We start from the raw sequence: 23,058 nt of genomic DNA, 5'->3' as shown, positions 1-23,058 counted from the left end.
ATATAAACAAGAAATATAGATATAGAATAATTCTTTTTTAATAATGAAAATATTATTTAAATAATAAGTAAAGAAATAAAATATGCGTTTCTTCAAGAAAAGGTAACGTAGTGTTTAGAAAAGTAAACAAGTCAAACTAAATGTTCGAACTTGTTAAATAAAGAAATGATATTTGAACTAAAGGTTCGAAAAGAAAATGTATTCAATGTAAAGATTATACAAAAAGGACTAAAGGTCTAAAGCTAGATTGTTGATTTAGTAATAACATGGTTATTCTCGTAATATAGGTCCGAGATAGCAAAGAAAGACAACTCAATCAGTGAAGTGAAGCTGATCATTTTAAAAGGTGAATACGCCCCAAACTTTTACAACTAGTTTAATCGATTCAATTAAATTAATTACATAAGATTACGTATCTCTAAAACATTATGAACAAAAGTAATCGTTGGCCTTCAAGTTGTCGTGTACGTTTGTCTGGATCCTTTCATATGTGGTAGACGGTGGCCACACCGCGTCACACCTGGTTATATGCCTCCGCCATGACGAGTCGGACCTAAGTTATGTCCGAGAGAGGGTAATCATATGTATATTGATGGTAGCTAAGTAACCTCGAACGCTGCGGTGTTTGCTGAGCGGTTTCAAGTTGAGCATAAGTTTGTAATTGTGTTTTAAGTTTTTAACTTGATTATTCCTAAGCCACGATGGGTCGAGACCTTGTTATGTCTCAAGGGGTAATTAAGTAATAACATATTTTATGCGTCAACTTATTCTCCATCATGTGTTGTTGACGTATTTTCAAACTATTTTACAGGTAACGAAGAATAGGCGCTTGAGGAATGGAAGTCTTTTGTAAAATATTAAACTTAAATGGTGGTTTTATATAAACAATGAATCTTTTGTAAATGTTATAATATAATCAGATTTGCATACTAGACCCTGGTCTTTGAGCATGGGTACAAAATAAGGTTAAATTATAACTTAGGGCTAAAAAAATAATATAAATGAAAGTTTATTTATATATATTTCAATATTAAATAAATATGATAAACAATTAATAATACAATAATAATACCTTGATCGACGTGATATTTTCTTGATAAAATTTCCCGAACATATAAATGGTTCGGGTATTGTATAAAGTATTAAACGAAAAACACGAGTTGTTACATTATCAATCTTGGAGAGATTGTTTCTAGGTCCCAAAACGACCACCCGAACGGATTTTGCACTTGATACATATTTCGAGACGGGTGCGGTAAATCAAATGACCAAGCATATAAATATAAAGATAGTATAATATAATGTGAACGATCTCGTTATCGATAAAAGATTAAAATATTAAATGAACCGACCTCACTCAAGGTGAGCTCTCATTCGGTGGGTGAAAACACCTTACAAAACACAGACACAAACAAAGACAACTAGTCCCTATTTATAGTCTAACTAATACAAATAAACTAAAAGATCTCCCATTGAAGTTAAACGCGCGTGCCGAAGCTCTTGTTTCATGTCCGGTTTCCTCATCGGCTTTAATATTCACTTGACCATCAAATATATAACGAGTTTTGTAATTTGATATCGCAACTCACAAATATTGGCCTTACAATCACCCCCTTAGCTTTTGATATCAAAACATCGTCGAACCGTGTCTCGCATCTTCACGAATAAACCTGATAAAGTCGAAGCCTCTACAATCACCCTCTAAAAGTATGATCCACCGGCGACAACAATCAAATAAACAAAGCTTGTTATTTTCTCTTTAAGTCCAAATTCGTATCCAATGTGTTCAAAGTTCCTCAACTTCTCGAACGCCTCAAAAATAACATAAAATAACATGCTTTGAACATGATCCAACAACGACGAAAAACCGATCGAATTTTGACTTTCTTTAGTTAGTCAACATCGAATAATAATTATTTTTTGGCCCGAAAACATCTTGCAAACATGTGGCTTGAATGTCCAAGAACTAGAATCCAAGCCCAAATAAATACCTACTGTTGAGAATCCATCTTGGCCAAAACAGCCCATAGGTAAATTAGGCCCAAGCCCACTCCATTAAATATTTTGTTACCATTAGGGCAAAGAGATCACTTTTGTTACCATTTTGACTTTTGTTTAAATATTTTGTTACCATCTTGGCCCAAACAGCCTATTGGTAACTTCCTTCGTTAATACATTAATAGCAAAGAGATCACTTTTGTTTAGATTGATTCATAGCCCCAAGACAAGATAGAAACATTGGGGTAACCATGCTACGTTCAACAAATTAGTTTTCGACCATCTTCCCAATAAAACAACATCATCAACAAATAATAAGTGCGAAAGTCTTGGGCCACCATTAGGGATATCGGTCGGTTGCAAGGGATTACCTGCCACCGCTCGGTTGAAGATATAAGAGAAGTATTCCATAGATAAAATAAAGAGGAAAAGCGATAGAGGATCCCCTTGCCGAATGCCCCTGTGACATTGAAATTCCCATGTAGGGGATTCGTTAACAAGAACCAAGGCACGTGCCGACCATAGAATTCCATTCACCCATAGTCTCCATCTATCTGGGAAATTCATAATTTCAAGAACCGAGTCGATTCGAATCAAAAGCCTTATTCTGATCTATTTTAAAAAAGAAAGCATGGTGATTTGATTTTTTTAACCACGATATTAACTCATTTTGGATGAGTGGACCATCTAAGATGCTTCTCCCTGCCACATACACCATTTGGGGGGGGGGGGGGATCATCGATCCAATAATCCCTTTTAATCAATTTGCAAGAACTTTAGAAATTACCTTGCTAATGCACCCAATGAGGCTAAGGGGATGAAATTCTGAAAAGGATTATGAATCATTGTCTTGGGGATGAGGTGAATGACTGATGAGCCACACCCTTAATTTGTTGATCTCCCCTTTTTCATAAAACGCCATTAGAACTTGATAGAAGTCATTGCCTAGAAGGTCCTAGAAATTTTTTAAGAAGGCAAAATTAAATTCGTTCGGCCCCGGTGCCTGATCTCTATCACAATCCCAAACAACCATCTTTATCTCTTCCATTGAAAATTGCCAAATTAAATTAATACAATCATCCATTGAAATTTCTACATACCCTCGCCCGTTTATGTGGTCTAATCTCCATTGGTTCTTTAAACTTTTCTTTATATAATTTCCGAGCCACGTTTTTTACCACCTTTGGATTAGATTTTCAAACCCCATTAACCGAGACACTGTTAATTTGATTTCTTAATTCGATTTGTAGTTAAGTTGGCATTCATGATTCCATTGATATATTAGTTATAATATATATATTTTTTTTGTGTTAGTCATCAAAAAAAAAAAAAAAAACAAAAACAAAAATACAAAAACACATGCAACATCCAATCAAACGTCATATTCCATTGATAACCAACCACATAAACCAACAATGTTTAAATCAAATGACATTGATTTTATTCAAATTCTCTCACCTAAATTTTCACTAGTTCATCTAGGCATCCACAATCTCAGCGGAATCCGCAGCAGCCAGAATCAACTCCGATTGCATGGTTCCTACGCTGGTCCCGTCCAACGCATTCGGTAGCTCCAAAGCCTTCAATGCCAAATGAGCAGCCTTTTGTCCAGATATCATCATAGCCCCAAATGTTGGCCCCTAAAATATCACACAAATCATCAGTCAAGCCATTTTCTTTATCAAAATCTTTAATAAAAACAAATTTCTTAATTATTAGCTAATTTTCTATTTATGTGACTGATAACATTATTAAAAGAAAGAGACTAGCAAGACACTGACAAAGTTAATTATTAATTACTAACTTTCTACTTTTTTTTATAACGACCAACTAAGTAAAATCGGGTACTTCGTACGCGCCCCTCATTGGCCAAAGATAGCCCGAGCCGGCCACAAGTTCAGATGGACGGAGCCCCTAGCGGTCCACCTATTGAAGGATTCCCCGGATAAAACCCCACCCCCACGTCCGTCAAACGGCACGACAGCGAGAAGTCTGTAAAATCGGGTGAGATCAGGACTCGAACCCTGGTAAGCCATGGTCATCCCTCATAACTCCCAATATAAATTGGTGATAGTGAGGTTTGAACCATCTATCTCTCACTAGTAAATTTATTGCTCTACCATTGAGCCACAACTTTCTACTTATTTGTTTTTTTAATGCGTGACAGCTATCAAGATACTAGCAAAGTCAATTATTAACGTTCTAATTGTTAATTTTTGTTTACGTGACAATAACATTAAAAGAAAAATACTAGCAAGATCCTAGCAAAGTTAATTAACAATACCATTCTCGGAGATCCATCGATCTCTGCAACTTCCATTCCAGTAACAATCATGCCGGAACAACCTCTCTAGTCAACTTCACAATTTTATCCTCAGCGGTATTCATATCGAGAGCTTTCATTCCAGGAACGCTCTCAATCATCCCAACGCTCCTCAACCGCTTGACCCCAGTGGTACCCATCGGACCATCGTGACCACATGAGCTCACAACCGCCTTAGCCTCCATGACATTAGGGTCCATGCAGGATTGTGTGTCATGGTTCATTGAGACCAAAGCCCAATTGGTCACAACATCACCTACTCTTCCTCCCTTGATGATCAAGTCCTCGGCTGCAACCGCATTGAAGAGCTTAACATTTGGTCTAGCCAAAAGCTTGCTCATGATGGTGGAGGTGAATAGAGCGGCGTGTTTGATGACCACGTAGTCTTCTTGCTCGTCGTACTCGATCTCGAGCTCATCAAGGAAGTGGTGGGCTGGTTTGCGGACAACCATGGCCGAGAACAGTTGCCCTCCTAGCCATGCTCCACCACCAGGGCTCACAGATTGCTCGATGATGGCCACCTGCGATTAATTACCAATATTTAATCAGCACAAACTAAATAGCATCATTCAAAGTTTTATTCTTTCAATTTTGATCACCAAAATTTTATGCTTTTAAATGTTGGTCAGCAAAATTTGCATCATATTCTTTTTTTACTTTAACTTCTGTCACAAAATTTTAAGAGTTTCAACTTTGACAACACACTTTTGCTATTTCATATTTTACCACAAAATATTGTGCTTTCAACTTTATCACAAAAAATTTTAACTTTTATAAATTAGTCACTATATTTTTTTTTTCACATTAAACTTCAATATTTTTTCACTTTCAACTTTTTGACTTCAATAGTTTTACTCTTTCAAATTTGCTTACAATATTTTTAGACTTTCAGTGTCGAACATAAAACATTTTACCTTTTTCTTTAATGCGAATCCGTAACATTTCATTTAAATATAAAATATATTTTTTATTTACTTACAATTACGGGCCCTTATAAAATTAAAAGTAACTTACAAGCCTTGAAAATTGTTTAGCAATAAATTTTTCTTATTTTTTTTATAAATTATGTATAAGTTCTCAAATCACAATACAACATCTTAAAAATACTAATATTTACTATTTTGTTATTTTATAAACTATATATAAGCTCTCAAATTATAGATACAACATCTTAAAACTAGTGTTAATATTTTTAATTTTATTTCTAAATTATGTATAAGCTATCAAATTATCGCATATAATTAAGACTCACTTTTAAAACTACTATTATTTATTTTTATTTTTTCTATTCTATAAATTATGTATAAGCTCAAATTATCACAAAATAGAACTTTGAACTATTATTATTTTCATTTATGTTTTTTTTTCCTGATAAATTATCATGTGTAACCACACTAATCATATAAGTATTATTTTATTATTATAATTAGAATATTATTCATCTCATTGGTATAAACAGTGTCAAAACTGCATAATATTTATACAGTCTTTCGAATTTACCGAGTTTATAAGTGGAGATGATGATCGAAATTGATGAACGACCAAAAAATCGAAAAAAATTTGATTATACTATAACGTTCCAAAATAAATTTAAAATCAGCACGATCAACAACAATCTATAATCATAAATTCATAATTAACAAACAAACAAAAAACAGATCTGTATACTTATTTCGAGGTATAAATCCGGATCAAAATAACCTCAGTTTCATCAGATCGATATATATAGCTTGTAACAAATCAAACATGCACGATCGATATATATAGCTAAAAGAGATTTAGCAAATATTATATACCTGAACGTTAGGGTTTTTGCTAAGTTCATACGCGCATGATAAACCAGCGGATCCAGCACCAACAATAACAACATCAGTATCCGCATACGTTATCATATCAGTCATGTACCTTCTAGTCATTTCACGTGACACGATCGATTCTTTGATCGGTTGAAACGTGAACGATCCTAGATCGTATGGAGCAGCCGACATGGAAATCGGCATGTTCCGGTTCTGGCTAGATTTAACTGGCTGGAACCGGACCGGGGACGAAACCGGAACACCATAGAAAGATGTTTGGTCCAAGAAACATGTCTTGGCAAAGGTGGTGGTAGCCATGGATGCCATTAATAAAAAGATATTAAAGTTTGTTGTGTAGATGAGAAGAATAATGAGAGTGAGGTGTGTTGTGTTGTAGTAAGTGAGGAGTTATATATAGGGGATGTCACGTAAGTAAATATCTTGAGGGGCCACGTGTGGGGAGAGGAGGGATTGGGTGTGAAGGGTGTAGAATAAATCAATTTGTTGGAGCCATTACTTTTTTATATTTTGTGAACAAATATTGTCCACATTTTGAATTGGGCCCTTTTTGCTATAGTTTTATCATTTTCTTACACTTTAATTTTGGAGACAAAATGATGAATATGGTTCAAAATATCTAAATACATTATTGTAATCACCTCAACTTGGATGATATTGTCATACCTCGACTAGGTAAATACGGAAGTGTAATACGGGAATGTAACAGATAACTCTGGTATCAAACACATTGTTTATAAAAAAATTCAACAAACTAATTTACATCATATTACATGGGTTGGTACTAAGTTTACAAACTAGATGAAAATCACATAACCAGTTCACGGGTTTCTTATTCATTACTACGTATTTGCATCTATTCACAGCTATTCAACTTTGCTTCTAACACCAAGCATGTAAGCAACTCATTCCAACTTCTGTTTACTTGAAAAACATGTTAAAACGGGTCAACTACGTCTAGTTGGTGAGTTTCAAGTTTCACGAGTACGAACAAAATCAGTATACGAGTTCGTAAAGTTCACAGTACATATGTATATAAGTATATATGTGCATGATGTTTTTATACTAAGCCACAAGTGAAACCAAGACAGCTCGCACGCATGGCCACCCTTGCCCATGTACTCCCGTTAGCATTTAACAGCCACTTTGCCCCAAGTATGTACTATGTCTAACACCACATAACAGAATGTAATAAGTATAAATGACAATGTGCAACTGGGTTAACATGTCCCGGCATACCCCACCGGCCCTGTCAGTTGGGTTTGTCAAACCGATAGTACTATCCACACGTCACTGGCACGAAGTTAATCACTTGTGTTTGTGAGGACTTTCAAGTGTTAGTACTTAGATAAATCACATCATCACACGATTTCAAGTAAGTAAGTATACATAAACATGCTTTCCACCCTAAAAGTTTGTAAAACAGTTTAGAAAGTGGAGGTCGTGAAATTCACCTTATCGTAGTTCAAGCTGGTAATATGTATTAATAAGTAATGTTCCTCGATTATAGCTTGACTCCTATAACCGGTACGTACTGTTAATACTAGTACAGTGTTTAAGCTAAATCGGGCTGTATAACTAGTCTGGGTATAGCTGTTAAGCCCAGAACATGACCATAGTCTTAGATTGTGACGTTGTACACTATTAAATGTTTAAAACCAGATTTGGCTCAGTTTCACTGTTTTCCGAGCCTAGCCAAGTTGATCGTTTATGCGTTTCGAGATTAGGTAAGATCACATAAACTTAAATAAACATATTGATTGATAAAATGATTTAATTTATAAAAGAATTTTAACGTTTCGGTATCTGGATTGATCGCAGGGTTCGTTTCCGTTTTCACACGGGTTTGATTATACAAAACGCGTACACTACCCGAATTGTCCGGAATTCTTGTAAAAAGTTCGTTTTTATCAAATCCATATAAAAATACGATATTTGACCACTTTTAACATTTTGACATACCAGTCAGTCCGTTAAACACAAAACTGCCGGTTTCGTTAAAACAATTATAGTTTAAATTTTTGATTAATCATAACTAATAATGTACTCATATATAAATTATGAAAGTTTTTGTAAAAATAAATTAAAATATGGAGAATTTTATAAAAATATTTTCAGAAATTTTATAATTAATTATCTGTTTATAAAAATTCATTTAATGTGTTATAATTAAGTAATAAATAGCCTGTTTATACCAAACAACATCCGAAAATCCGATAATTTTTCCAAGTGGTCCCAATATCATCACATAGCCCCTGCAAAATATCCAGAATCTAACTCTTTGGCCAAAATGCCTTTTTGCACGTTTTTAGGCTATTAAAACTCAATTAAAACACAATTGCACAAAAATACTTAGACATCTTCAAATGTTCTCAAATTTTTCCAGTGATATTAACATATCATTTATAGGTTCCAAGACAAATTTCATAAGTTTTCATGAAGTTTACCTAATTTTCCCGAATAAACACCAATAAACGGTAATAAATTTGCCAAATATTCTCTGTTTATCGAAAAATTACCAAATTTTAACAGGGACTCACTTATGTGATCCCTGATGTCCCTCCAAAGTTTCATAACCTAAAAACAAGAACGTCATAATCGAATCACAAACAGCCCCTAGACGAGTTAATCGGTAATACCTTGTCGGTTTTCGGTGGTTTAAACGACTCTCCGGGTCTTGGGTCGCAAAGTCAGTGTATCTACATATCATATAACATCAAACCAAGCATAAATCATCCATGGAACAAACTTGTTAACTAGGGTTTCGGTTTTGGTTTCAAACCGAACTTTTAAACCGTAAAAACGTTGTATTCATGTTCTAATCCGCGTTTTTGACCAAAAATCTATATGTTTCTGCTTTATAGACCTGTTTAACATCAAAACATGATTTTTATGGTTTTTGGATGGTTAAACATCCTTAATACTAACTAAAACATGTTTATATGTTAATTATATGAACCAAACTTGGTTAAATTTTCATAAAACTTGATTTTACCTTAGGGTTTTGGATGAAAAGAGATGAAGAACAGCAGGAGCATGTCTTAGGTAAAGTTTGTGGTGTGAAATGAATATAAAAATTTTAAAAAGTGGCTAAAATATCTAATGTGGGGGGGGGGGGGGGGTTCCCAACTTGGCGGCTGCAAGTTTTGGACCGCATTTGGGCCTCTCCACTTGTATAATATGTCTCGATTTTCGTGCCACAATTAAATCTCGGTCCAATATTTAGTTCGGGTTCGGTTTTTTTTGCGAGAAAATTAATTCGAGTGCGAGAAACAGCGAAAACGAGTTTTTTTCAACTCATTTTTGTAAAATAAGAAAAATGTACTGACTTGTTGTAAAAATCCAAAATATTTTCACGGATTGCTTAGAACATGTCATATAAGTGTTTTATAAATCTTTTTCGTCTTAACGGATGCTACAATGCTCGTTTTGATGTTAACGATTGCGTTTAAACTTATAGCGTATTGATAAACGAAACCTTTTTCGTTTAAAGAGTTTTAAACGTACCGGGGCCTAAATATCCATATTTTAGCCTCTATAATATATATATAACTCGTATATGACCCCTCAGTATATATACAGGCCATAATCGGTATCGGTCGGTTACTCGTTTAGGCATTACGAATTAACCGATTTATAGTTTACTCGCTACATAGTAAATTTACTATTCCTCATTTTGTCACGAATGTCACAGATATATTGTTTTTGTTTTTGTTGAATTGATATATAATTTTATGGTAAAACTAGAAAAAAAAATCTAATATAGGTATTAATGCTAATAATTGCCTTGATGATATTTGATACATAAGTAGTTAAATTTAATTCTATAAATGAAGTTATATAAATGTGAAGTTATAAAGTTTTAAAAAGTTAATTTTGAATGGTTAATTTGGATCGCTGATAGACGTCTACTCGCTCATCTCTGTTCTCTGAGTATCTCTTCAGGGGAAAACCTATTATAAATGAGAAAAACCCTTAGCTTAATTTACATGAAATCTCACGTTTTTTTTATCACATTAGGACTTGAGTAAAGACCCCAATTTTAAGAAGTTACTTAATTAATTTGTGATGATTATTATAAGTAGTTATGAAAAGATTTATAATATGCATATAAATAAACTTATAAAGGTTTTAAAAAGTGAATTAATTTATGATGAGAGTTTGAAGTAGTTATGAAAATTTTAATATGCATATAAACAAAGTTTTTTTTTAATGGTTAACGAATTTTTTAAATGAGCTACTGACTAAATTTATCATATTGAGACACATTCGTGTTTCGATTAGGGAAAACCCCTCATCTAAGATAAACTCCTGTGAACACTCGTCCGAAGGCATGATGTGCGGTGAGATAAATTCCCGCTAAGTTCAATTATCCAACTAGTGAAAACTACATACTCGTCTAATCTTCCATCATCACCCTAGTGCCTCTGAAATTAAGGCAATGTTTGATAGGTAGGAATGAGATGGGGGCGAAATGAGTCATTTGCAAGAGAATGAAAAATGGGGTTTTTGGTTGGTCAATGGAATGAAACCGATGATTAAACAAGGAATCTCATTCCATCAAATTCACTCATTCCCACCATTTTTTCCATTCCTTCATACCTTACTCTTTAGATAACACCGCCTCACAACAATCACCACCACCACCCCACCCCTAGCACGGCTCCACCGCTGCCGCCACCATACCATTATCGCCATCATTAACCGCTGCCGCCGCCACCACCATTACCTGAACACCACCACCGCCGCCGCTACCACCACCACCGTAACCGCCATGCCACCACCGCCACCATCATTGTCGCTGCCTGACCACCACCATCGGCGGCGCCATCACCAGCGTCATCGCCACCTTCACTGTCGCCACTAGCGCCAATATGTTTTATATATTTATATATTTTTGTTATTAAGATATGAGTATTTTTATCATTTCTATTTCATACTTTTTTTAGTGATTTCTTTAATTTTTTTTACTACCAAATAACATGAAATAATAATTCATTCAATTCCTATAGGTTATCAAAACATGACAAATGTATGGTAATAAATCATTTCATTCTCTTGTTCATTCAATTCCTCTCCCATTTTCATTACCTCCAACCAAACATACCCTAAATACAAGAGACATGAATTGAACCTGAGTCACATGAGACACCAACCTTCACCGAGGAGTTTTAAAGGTTTTAAAATATGAATTAAGTAGTTACTTTGAGGACAAATCTATGACCTACATGATATTTGTACCTTCAAAAGCAAGGTTGTTCTTTGGGTTTTGGGTTATGTGGGTTTCAAAGTTTTAAATCTTGACCTGAAACCTAACCAAAATTTCTCACAGGTTTTTCATGTTTGGGTAATTCGGGTTTAGGCTTTTTCAAGTTGGGTTAATTGGTTTTCGAGTATTACAATGTGTGTGTATATATATATATAAACTACAATGCTAAAATTAAACAAAAATTTATTCTTTAGTAAATAACCAAATAATAAACTGTCATAACCTAATAAAACAATTCAAAGAACAGTAAACAAACTCCAACTATAATCGTCATCAATCAGACATGATTTGGTTATTTGATTACGGTTGCTATTAGTCATTAGCAAAAAAACATAAATTATCACTACACCGTCAATCCATAATAGGTAGAATGACAACAATGAATTAGGTTCAAATTCAAATAACTTTAGTGGCTAAAGGGCGGTTAATATACTATACCTAAATATATATATTTAGTTTCAAAATAAAAAGTTTATTCGGGTTGACCCAAAATCATAAATCAGGCTGAAGAACCAACCCGAATTACTTCAGGCATGGTTTGGGTTTTTCGTTCGGGTTAATTCGGGTCTGGGTTTTTCTCAGAGTCGGTTTTGGATAAAAGAGACAGCCCTATTCAAAAGCGAAATGATGGGTTCAAATTATTACAAATACAAAGTTAGAAGAATTTTAGATGAAAAATTTATTGTTAAAAGAATAAATGTTATATTGATATCGTCTATGCTAATTTGAATTTTGAAAACTATGGTTTTTAACACCAACTTTCATTAACACAACTACCGATGCACCAGGAAATATAACAAATCGATAAGAATTATAAAAGGAAAATGCACCAATCTTTCCAAAGACAACTTTTCCTAGGTGAGTGACTTTTTATCTAGAGGTATATGAATGATTTTATGTGTTTCACGGTTTTAGAAAAGCTAGCCGGTTTACTAGAGAAAATAACCTCATTCTATGTTTTAAAAATTCACCAACGTTACATGAGAATGACCACGTGTAACACCTTTTCTTACTTTAGCCGACAATACAATTTTTTTTTTTTGGATTTTGAGAAGGTCATGAAGTGAGTACACATGAATGGGTGCACTTACGCTAATTGCTAACAAGTTGCTCACTTGTTCCTCATATTCACCACTCAACCTACACGACAATGAACCCACCTCCACATTTCTTTTGTCAAGAGCCACAAGAGTGGCTAGTCTATCCACATCCAGCTTCCATACCAGGATATATATTTTTAATGCAACCAAATTATTCCACTTCATAACGAATAGGGCTTTTACATTAGAGGCATAGAACAAGGACTTATAGAGGCTGCCAAAAGCTTTCTTGATGGATCAATGGTTTGATAAAATTACAACATCAAAGGGATGTTCGGTTGATCTTGATGGATGGTTTGGAGGAGATCTATACTCAAGAGTTAAATTTAAATATCTATTTCTTGAGGGTTAAGTTTGTTTTAAATGAGTCGGTAGTTTGCATTGGATTAGGATTCAAATTAAAGGTATTATATAAACCCTCCCATATATTCTTATTTTATATATTTCTGTAGTTTTTCCAATTAATAAACAAAGAGTCGAACAATTCGTTCAAGATTAGTATGTCTTTGGTTCTTGATATTCACTTTTTGATTTAGCAAGTGGTATCAGACTCTTGTCGATCAAGACTTGGTTATCATAGTACAATCATCTGGTTGGTCGATTGATCGCGGTCGAAGGCAACAGATTACCGATCGTAGAAGATAACCGAACAAGATGGCAGAGTTGCAGTTGAGTGGCGGAATGAAGAAATTGAATGATCAAAACTTGTATGATGTCCTATTTGCAAGGACAAGATTTGTGGGAGGTAACGACGGGGCTGAAGTTAACTAGCCGAGGATTGACACGAATGGTGCAATCCACAAGTGGCATGTTAAGGTCGGTCGAGCCGTGTACCTTCTCAAGACAACCATTGAAGAAAATCTGCTTAATCATATATGTGACCTAGCAACCCCGAAATAAGATTGGGGTACCCTCACATCATTTTTCTCGAAAAGAAACGATAAGAAACTCCGGTTGCTAGAAAATGAGCTTTTATCGGTAAGTCAGAAAGAATTTGGTATACCACAATATTTTCATAAGGTGAAAACTTTGTGCAGATAAATAGAAGAGTTAGATCAACAGGCCAGAATCGGTGATGCGGGAATGAAACCAATAATCGTTCATGAGTTGAGACTGGAATTTCAAGGTTTTTAACGGCTATTCAAGGATGGCCAACCCCGCTATCGTATACTGAACTCGAGAATTTTCTTGCACGTCAAGAAGCTTTGTCCAAACATTTTGGTAAAGTTACGATTAAAGCCGAAGAAGAAAAGGCGTTGTATGTCGGAAAATCCAAGAAGTGGCGGTATAACAAATGAGGGTTCAAGAAGAAAGAAAAGCCATCGAAACAAGATTACAAGAAGAACTGAGATAACCAGGATAATCGAGATAACCATGATAACCAGATAACTGAAATAACCGAAAGATGAGGCATCGAGTAGCAAGAAGGGAAAATTTAACAACCGGTTCCCGTACCCATGCTATAATTGTGGTGTAACATCAAGAAAAATTGGAATTAAAAATAGTAAGTTTACAAAGTCTAGGGATCCAATCGGTCAAATTCCAAACTCCAAGGTCTAAAATGAAAATCTTGTTTTCCTGACCCATCGCGATACGCGATGGATCAGAAGAGAGACCCATCGCGTATCCCGATGGGTTGTTTGGCACATTGAGCACGTGGTGTGCCATGTGTCCACACGTGGCACAACGTTCGCCACGTGACAGGTCTACGTGGTGACTGGCCGAGCCTACATCGCAATACGTGATGGGCTTAGCCAAAGGGCCATCGCGTATCTTGATGTGGCCCTGTTTTTTTCCTATAAATAGAAGGCCACGGGTTCTTCACAACTCACACCTCAAATCAGCACTCCTCTCTCTCTCTAACATCTCTCCAAGTCCCAAGTTTCATATTATTGATTCACCTTGAGAAGCGTGCCCCGATTCCTCATTTACCGTGTCGTTTCCTCGTAATTCGTGCCACTTTCCACCGACGTACCAATCAAGAAGGAGATTTCCATTCCCCAACATCATGACGATTAGCCTCGTAAAGCATGTCGACGAGTGGTGAAGTATTGGTGTTCATCGATTTGCGTGCCAAGAAAAGAGTGACGAGAAGAAGAGTTGATTAGGAAGGTGAAACGGTGTTGAGGTGCCGCTCGAGTATTTGGGGTTTGTGTAAGCCAAACGAAGGTAGGCATAATGCCCGAATAAAATAATAACAAAATATTATAAAAAGCTTAAAACCTTAAGCCGAGGTTATACTCGATACCTCGATAAAATAAAAGAAAATATAACAAAGAAAAGCAAAGAAAGAAATTAAGTATATATATATATGCGTGATTATATATGTGTGATTCTTTGTTATAAATATTATTTAAGTAATAAATAACTATTCTAAAATAATAAAGAAAAGAAAAGAATACGTTTCTTAGAGAAGAAGAAACATAGGGTTTTATGAAAATAAACTATGGTTTATAATATTACTTTTTAACTAAAGGTTTTAAAATAAAAGAGATTTTGAACTACAGGTTAATCGAGGTAAAGTTTATAAAATAAGACTAAAGATCTTAAGCCGGATTGTATATCCGATTAACAAATGGTTATATTCGTACTATAGGTGCGAGATAGCAACGGGAAAGACCCTCGGACGGTGTTTGAAGCCGATCCAAATCAAAAGGTCAATACGCCTCAACTTTAAAAACTTGTTTTAAAATGAGTCAATGTGTTAAATCAAAAGGTTTACATGAGACTAAGTGTCTCTAAAACATTTATAAACAAGGGTATAAACACTGGCCTCAGGCTATCGTGTACATTTGTCTGGATCCTTACATATGTGATGGGCACATCACACCTGGTCACAATTACGCTACCTGCGGGGAGTATGACCTTGTGTATACGCATAGGTACTCAACTAGTCGGACGTTTCGGTGTCTGCTGGGGTTTCGAGTGTAAGGACTCGAGTTTATGAATTGTGTTGTTTTAACTTGATTATTCCTAAGCCACGATGGGCCGACACCTACGTTGTCTCGAGGGGTGATTTAGTAAAGAAAAATATTTTTAGCGTCAACATATTCACCAGCATTCGTTGCTGACATATTTTCTTAACATTTTGCAGGTAACCAAGACTAGGGCTTGAAGAACGAAGTGATCAAGAATCCGATGGCTCGGATATATTTTTTTAAAAACTTTAATATTAAAATGTTGGTTTTGTAAATATTAAACAAGTAAACTTAAACGGAAATTTTATTCCGTCTTTTGTAATGTAAATATTTATATTTTAAATCCACATATTTTATAAAGTCTTCCGTATTAATCCGCAACTCTGATTTATTTACAAATGTGGTATCAACTGTTGGTCGCGCTCCTAGGCCTTAGATGGAGGTGTGACATGTGGTCGAAAGGGTCACAAAGCCAAGTATTGCCGCCAACTAATAGAAGAAGGAAACGCGACTGGGGGAGGGAAGAAGAGGATTGGGATGTCGAGGCTCATGCCGCGTTGGTCTAAGATGAGTACGCCTTAACAGCCACCACCGAAACTAATGCAAACTCGTTCTGTGAATGGATCGTTGACTCCGGTTGCTCGAACCATATGACCGGAGACAAGAATCGAATCATAAACCCGAAAAAATACAAGGGCACTCAAGTGGTGGTAATTGCCGATGATTCGAGGCATCATATAGCATACGTTTTTCATGTAAGTCGTGTAAAATTTTCTCGGTTCCGCAGAATACGGAGTTTGTAATGGAAGACGTTTTTCATGTTCCCTTAATGAGAAAGAACCTTTTCTTAATTCTGCGGATTACGGCCTCCGGGAAGTACGTGCAGTTTGGTCCGAACGACATTAGATTTTTTGATGAATTCGAAACTACGTCGAAACCAGTGTTACAAGGGAAGAGAAATGACACTGTGTATGTCTTGTCAGCTGAAAAACGTGTGTGGAACGAACCAAGAAAGCACAGAACGTGGACCTATGGCATAACCGGCTGGGTTATGTGGGGTACGAAAAACTCAAGCTAATGATGAAAAGAAAGCCAGCTGTCGGGTTACCATAATTAGAAGTGAACAAAGAAGTCATTTGTGCGGGATGCCAACATGGAAACGCAAAACAACAACCGTTTGAAGACTCAAATTTTAAAGCCTCATACCCACTCCGATTTCTTTGGGCCCGTTAAGCATCCATCGATCTCATGTACGCGGTTTATGATAACCTTTATCGATTATTATTCACATTATGTTAGGATTGATGCCATGAAAGAGAAATCTCAAGTTCTTGAGAAGTTCAAATTGTTCAAGAGTAAGGCAGAGATGGTAACAGGCCAAACTGTTAAGTGCCTCTGATCAAACAATGGAGGTGAATACCTAGCTGCTGATTTTGTAAGTATCTAAAGGATCCCAAGATCAGGAGGCAACTCACCTATTCAAATACACCCAAACAAGGCGGTGTATCGGAAAGAAAGAACCAACACCTAGCCGAGACGTGCAGAAGTATCATGCATGACAAAAACGTGTCTGGGCGGTTTTGGGCATAAGCCATAAATACGACAGCCTATGTGACTAATAGGTTACTACCGCAAAGTCAAGAGTATGTTTCACCCAATGAGATTTTTTTTAAAATTAAACCAAACATAAGCCATTTAAAGGTGTTTAGGTGTCTGTTACGTGTTCATACCGAACCAACTTAGAACGAAGATGGAGAAGATAGCAACAAGATGTATTTTTGTAGAGTATGATCAAGGGGTGGCGGTGTTGTGATCCGAACACCGGGAAATGTTATGTATCAAGACACGTTGTGTTTGATGAAACTTCATCATGGTGGTCGAGTGAAAAAGAAGCTTTACCAGATTCTAAACACCTAACCGATAAACTCGAAACGTCTAATGTATTCCTCAATTTTTATGATGAGGAATCACAAACCGAGGAAGCCGAAGTACAATCAGAACAGAACCTAAGCCCATGGCAAACTGGTGTTCATCATCACCAAACATCGAACCAAACCGGTGACCCGAAACAAGAACCGAGACGGTAGGGAAGAGATAGAAGACCTAACCCGAAGTATGCTGCTAATATAGTTATTTTCGAGGACAATGTCGTCTAACCAGATCGTATGAAGAAACGAGTGAAAAAGATAAATGGGTCGAAGCCATGGAAGATGGAGTTCGTGAGCAAAGAACGTCCTAGCCATGAAAAAGATAATGCTTTCTTATATGGCGACTTGGATCATGTGATTCACGTGGACTACCGAAGGGGTTTGTGAGCAAAGAACGTCCTAGCCACGTGTGTAAACTAAAGAAAGCTTATACGGGTTGAAGCGGTCGCCGGGGGCGTGGTTCGAAAAAATAAGCGAGTTTCTACTTCATAATGGTTTTGGCATGGCATCTGCTGATGCAAGTGTGTTTGTCAAATCGATTGGAACCAAAGTCGTAGTCGTCCTTGTGTATGTCGACGACTTAGTTTTAACCGGAGACAGTGAAGAAGTGATTAACAGTTAAAAGAAAATATTTGCACTAGGTTTATTATGAAGGATCTTGGTAGATTAAGCCATTTTCTAGGATTGGAGATTGACTACAAAGTTGATGGGTTTGTTCTTAATAAAAAAAACTACTATTATGACTTGCTACTTAAGTTTGGTATGCTAAATTGTAAACCTTCAAATATTCCTATGGATACAGTAGTAAAGTTGTGCAGGCAAAGGAAAGGTGTCGGAGGATGCTACTAAGTACCAGAAGATAATTGATAGTTGAATCTATCTTACACTAACGAGACTGAATCTAGCATTTTTTGTAGGCGTCTTAAGTCGGTATATGCGAAAACCACATTTAGAAGTTGCAAGACATATTCTAAGGTATATTAAGTCTACTCTAAATTATGGTATTAAATTCAAGAAGTACTCGAAGCTCGAACTTGTTGGTTATAGCGACGCGGACTACGCCGAGGATTTAGATATGCGTAGGTCCACCACCGACTACCTACTTATGTTTGGCGGTAGTTCTATTGTTTGGTGTAGCAACCGACCATGTCATTATCTACTACCGAGGCGGAATACCGAGCGGCTACCATGGCTACTCAAGAATTGGTGTGGCGAAGGTTATTAATCAAATATCTGAAACAAGAGTTGGAAAATGATGAGGTCACTTTGTTTTGTGATAACATGTCATCAATTAAGCTTGCTGAGAATCCAACCTTTCAGGCGAGAACGAAACACGTCGAGGTTCATTACCATTTTGTGAGAGAAAAAGTGTTGCAGAAAGAAGTGAACATGGAGAATACTAATACTCAAGATCAAGCTGCTGACATGTTTACTAAAAGTTGGTCACAACCAAGGTTAATAGAATTCTGCAGGAAAGTGAAGATGGAAGTTGATGTTGGGAGGGAGTGATAAAATTACAACATCGAAGGGCGATTCGGTTGATCTCGAAAGGGTGGTTGGAGGAGACTTAAAACTCAAGGGTTAAAGTGATATAAATTTTCTTGAGGGTTAAGTTTTGTTTTAGATGAGACGGTAGTTTTCATTGGATTAGGATTCAAATAAAGGGTATTATATAAACCCTCCCTTTATTCTTATCTAACTATCTATATAATTGCCTACAATGAAATCTTATGTGTCGCTCTCAGGTTGTTCCCCCATTCTCTAGAGCCACCAGATTGCTTGATTTCTAAATGGAGGCTTCTCATGCATTTGACCCGAATTCATGGGTATGGGTCTTACCAAACCCGGATAGTCTTTAAATGGGTTATAACATCTCATATAATTATGAAACTCTTTCATAATCAAACAATAATTTTTGCGGGTCATGTGTGTCACCAAACCCGGATAACTCCGAAACGGGTTATAACCTCTCATTTATTTGTAAAATAACCCCTTAATCATCAAATAATAATTTATACGGGTTATGGGTCTTACCAAAATAGCTCTCAAATGGGTTATAAGATCTCATTTATTGGTAAACACTATCATTAAACCCTAATTTAATTTATCTCCTTTACATATTCTGTGTTGCTGGTCTATCATCTTCATCGCCGGTTAACTTTCGATACTACCCACCATTGTCAACTACATTAACATCCCCTTTTTCATTAGACAAATATTTGTGTTCATGTTTATTCATTTAAAATAATCAACATGCTCGTGTCCGTTTATGTTTGTTCGTTAAAAATCTAAAAAACCTACGCATCTCAATTGAAAAAATTCAAACGCTAAAAAATATAATAACAAACTAATACATATGTATTAAATTAAACTAAACTACGTTAAAAAAAAATAAAATAAATCAACATAGAATAGCAAAACGATTAGAAAAAAAAACTTGAATAAACCCCCGTAACACGGGAGGATCAAACTAGTTTTATATAATTCTGTAGTTTTTCCGATTAATAAACAAGGGGTTGAACAGTTCGTTCAAGGTTGGTGTGTATTTGGTTCTTGATATTCACTTGCTGATTTAACATGGTCCACTTTCACTGATCCGGTTGTTGGCCAAAAACGTGTTGGTTTAGCAAACTCAAGCAGGCCGAGAGCTCCCTGTTTTCAAGTGGGTTTAATGATGCTTGTCTCGATCTCCATTTCCAAATTCTATTGCCATCTCTCAGTTCATGCAAAGATTGCACCAAACAAGATTTGAGTTTTTGACAGTTACAAAGAATATCCTTTAATATCACAAACATTAAGGCTTAATAAATGATACATTGGATAAAATGATTCGTGTCACTACTACAAAAAGAGATGTTTTTCTACAATTGAATTCGTAGGAAATTTGTTAGAAAATTCAGTTTCTAACAATTTTCCAACAAAAAGTTACGTTGGAAAAACACATGCTTGAGAATCGTTTTTCAACAACTTTTCTTACAAAATTGCTACAAAAACATGTGCTTGTAAACTTCTTACAACTTTTCTACAAAAACTATTTTGACTTAACATAATGTTTATTAAATAATATTGAAGCAAAGTTAGAGTTTGTTTTTTTTGTTGGAAATCTGTTGGAACCACTTGTCGTAGGAAATTTGTAAGAAATTTTTGTGAGAAAGTGACTGGTTTTCTAGTAGTGTGTTATAGAAAATTGCTCATCGTAGCTAGAAACAAAATAAACGATATTAACACTTGTGAGATATTCTAGGTATTCATGACATGAACCAAAATTAAGATTTGTTTGATTAAATGTTGACAATATCTTAATTTTCTTAATAGAAATCTACTGACCTTCGGGCATTCGTTATCTCTAGAGTACTCTACGTGATATACGATATATAAGGACCGCTACCCCAAAGAGTATTACACCCTTGATCGTGAAATATCGATTGCTTGTTGAACCCTGTGAATTGTGTGAAAGTAGGATACTCCAAATTCGGGAGTCAAAAATTTTATAAAATGTTCTTGGTGGAAAAAAATGTGAATGAAAGATCAACGAAATGCGGGGTTAATTGAAATATGCAAGCTTAGGATTCAATTTCTAATCATTCTTCATGTTCAATATCCATTAATGTCCATATCATACATTGTAGTTAAAAACTTGGCTTCACAATTTTCACGAATATAACGATTTAAGATGGTCTCTACTTTTCCTTTAGTATTTAATAAATGGTTTCTAAGCAAGTATTTTTAGTAATCGAAAAGAGTATCAGGACAAATGAGCATAACAACACTCAAGCTAAACCAAGGTACACCCTCCATATATATAATTAAGTTGACATTTTCAGGATTTAGTTATTATATATATATATATATATATGTTATAGTATTAGCCTTAATTACAACAATATTATTGAAGTGATAAAGAGATAAAAGGATAGGAAAAATGAGAATGTAATATATTTTGGGATGCCAATACTTGTTATACATACACTCTATTTATAATGTTAGAATACTATTTAGGAACACTATTTAGGGAGACAAGTGCATATAATTGGTTTAAAAATTTCATCCATTATTTGCAAGTGTCTTACCGACACTTTTATAACACTCCCCCTTGGATGACACATTTTCAAACTTCGGGGTCTTGAAGTACTGCCTCATTAAAAACCTTGCTAAAGAAAAACCCAATGGGAAAAAAACTTTAGCTAAGGGAAAAAGAGTGCAACATATAACTCCCCCTCAAGTTGCAGGTCGTTACATCGTTCGTACATGGCGCATGCCAATATCATGGACATGTTTTCTGAATGTTGTTGTGGGAAGTGCTTTTGTGAAAAGATCAGCTGAGTTGTTGCTGGATTGGACATATCTCATCTCAACCTGATTGTCTTTAATAAGGTCTCGAGTATACTCAAAGTATCTTGGTGGTATATGCTTTGTTCTGTCACTTTTGATATACCCTTCCTTCATTTGCGAGACACAAGCTGCATTATCTTCATAGATACGAGTTGGAATTCGATCTTTCTCTAGTCCACAAGAAATCAATATGTGCCGTGACATAGATCTTAATCATACACATTCTCTTGAAGCTTCATGCAATGCAATGACTTTAGCATGATTTGAAGATGTTGCAATGAGTGTTTGTTTCTGAGAACGCCATGAAATCGCAGTTCCTCCATTCTTAAATACGTATCCAGTTTGAGATTTTGCTTTATGGGGATCAGATAAATAACCTGCATCTGCATAACCAACTAACCCTTCTTTTGAATCGTTAGGATAAAATAAACCTAAATCAGCAGTTCCTTTTAAATACCGAAAAATATGTTTAATGCCATTCCAATGTCTTTTAGTAGGGGATGAACTGAATCTTGCCAATAAATTATCTGCAAAAGAAATGTCAGGTCTTGTACAGTTAGTAAGATACATAAGTGCTCCAATTGCACTGAGGTATGGTACTTCGGGACCAAGAATCTCTTCATTATCTTCGCAAAGATGAAATGGATCATTGTCAACATTGAGTGATCTAACAACCATCGGTGTGCTTAAAGGATTTGCTTTGTCCATATTGAAACGTTTTAAGAGTTTCTCAGTATAAGTTGACTGATGCACAAGTATCCCATTATGCATATGCTCAATTTGTAAACCAAGACAATATTTGGTTTTTCCAAGATCTTTCATTTCGAATTCTTTCTTTAAAAGAGCAATTGCTTCATTAATTTCTTTTTGTGTCCCAATTAAATTTAGATCATCAACATACACAGCTATGATCACATATCCTGATGTTGTCTTCTTGATGAAGACACATGGACAAATAAGATTATTTGTGTATCCTTTGCTTATCAAATAATCACTCAAACGATTGTACCACATCCTTCCAGATTGTTTCAGTCCATACAAGGATCTTTGTAATTTTATGGAATACATTTCCTTAGGCTTTGAGCTTATTGCTTCAGGGAGTTTAAATCCTTCGGGAATTTTCATATAGATGTCACTATCTAGTGATCCATACAAGTAAGCTGTGACAACATCCATAAGACGCATCTCTAACTTTTTTGAGACTGCTAAGCTGATTAAATATCTAAACGTAATAGCATCCATAACAGGAGAATACGTTTCTTCAAAGTCAATTCCTGGCCTCTGAGAAAAACCTTGAGCTACAAGTCTTGCTTTATATCTTGTAACTTCATTTTTCTCATTTCGTTTTCTCACAAAAACCCATTTATATCCTACAG

The 23,058-nt window shown here is 35.5% G+C and overlaps 1 pseudogene across 1 annotated transcript; it reads right to left on the bottom strand.

The window, feature by feature from the left end:
• Positions 1–3,365: 3,365 nt before the first annotated feature.
• On the bottom strand, positions 3,366–6,518 carry LOC143596217 (thiamine thiazole synthase, chloroplastic-like; annotated as a pseudogene). The gene is made up of 3 exons (XR_013146664.1): positions 6,118–6,518; positions 4,283–4,842; positions 3,366–3,638 (listed from the first exon to the last, which is right to left on the bottom strand). The product of XR_013146664.1 is annotated as a thiamine thiazole synthase, chloroplastic-like (transcript).
• Positions 6,519–23,058: the final 16,540 nt, after the last annotated feature.

Source organism: Bidens hawaiensis, unplaced genomic scaffold (assembly GCF_021521415.1).
Source record: "Bidens hawaiensis isolate Kalapana, Puna unplaced genomic scaffold, B.hawaiensis_p1.1 tig00046157_1, whole genome shotgun sequence".
NCBI classification, from domain to species: domain Eukaryota; kingdom Viridiplantae; phylum Streptophyta; class Magnoliopsida; order Asterales; family Asteraceae; genus Bidens; species Bidens hawaiensis.
This window is presented reverse-complemented; position numbering and strand designations above follow the sequence as displayed.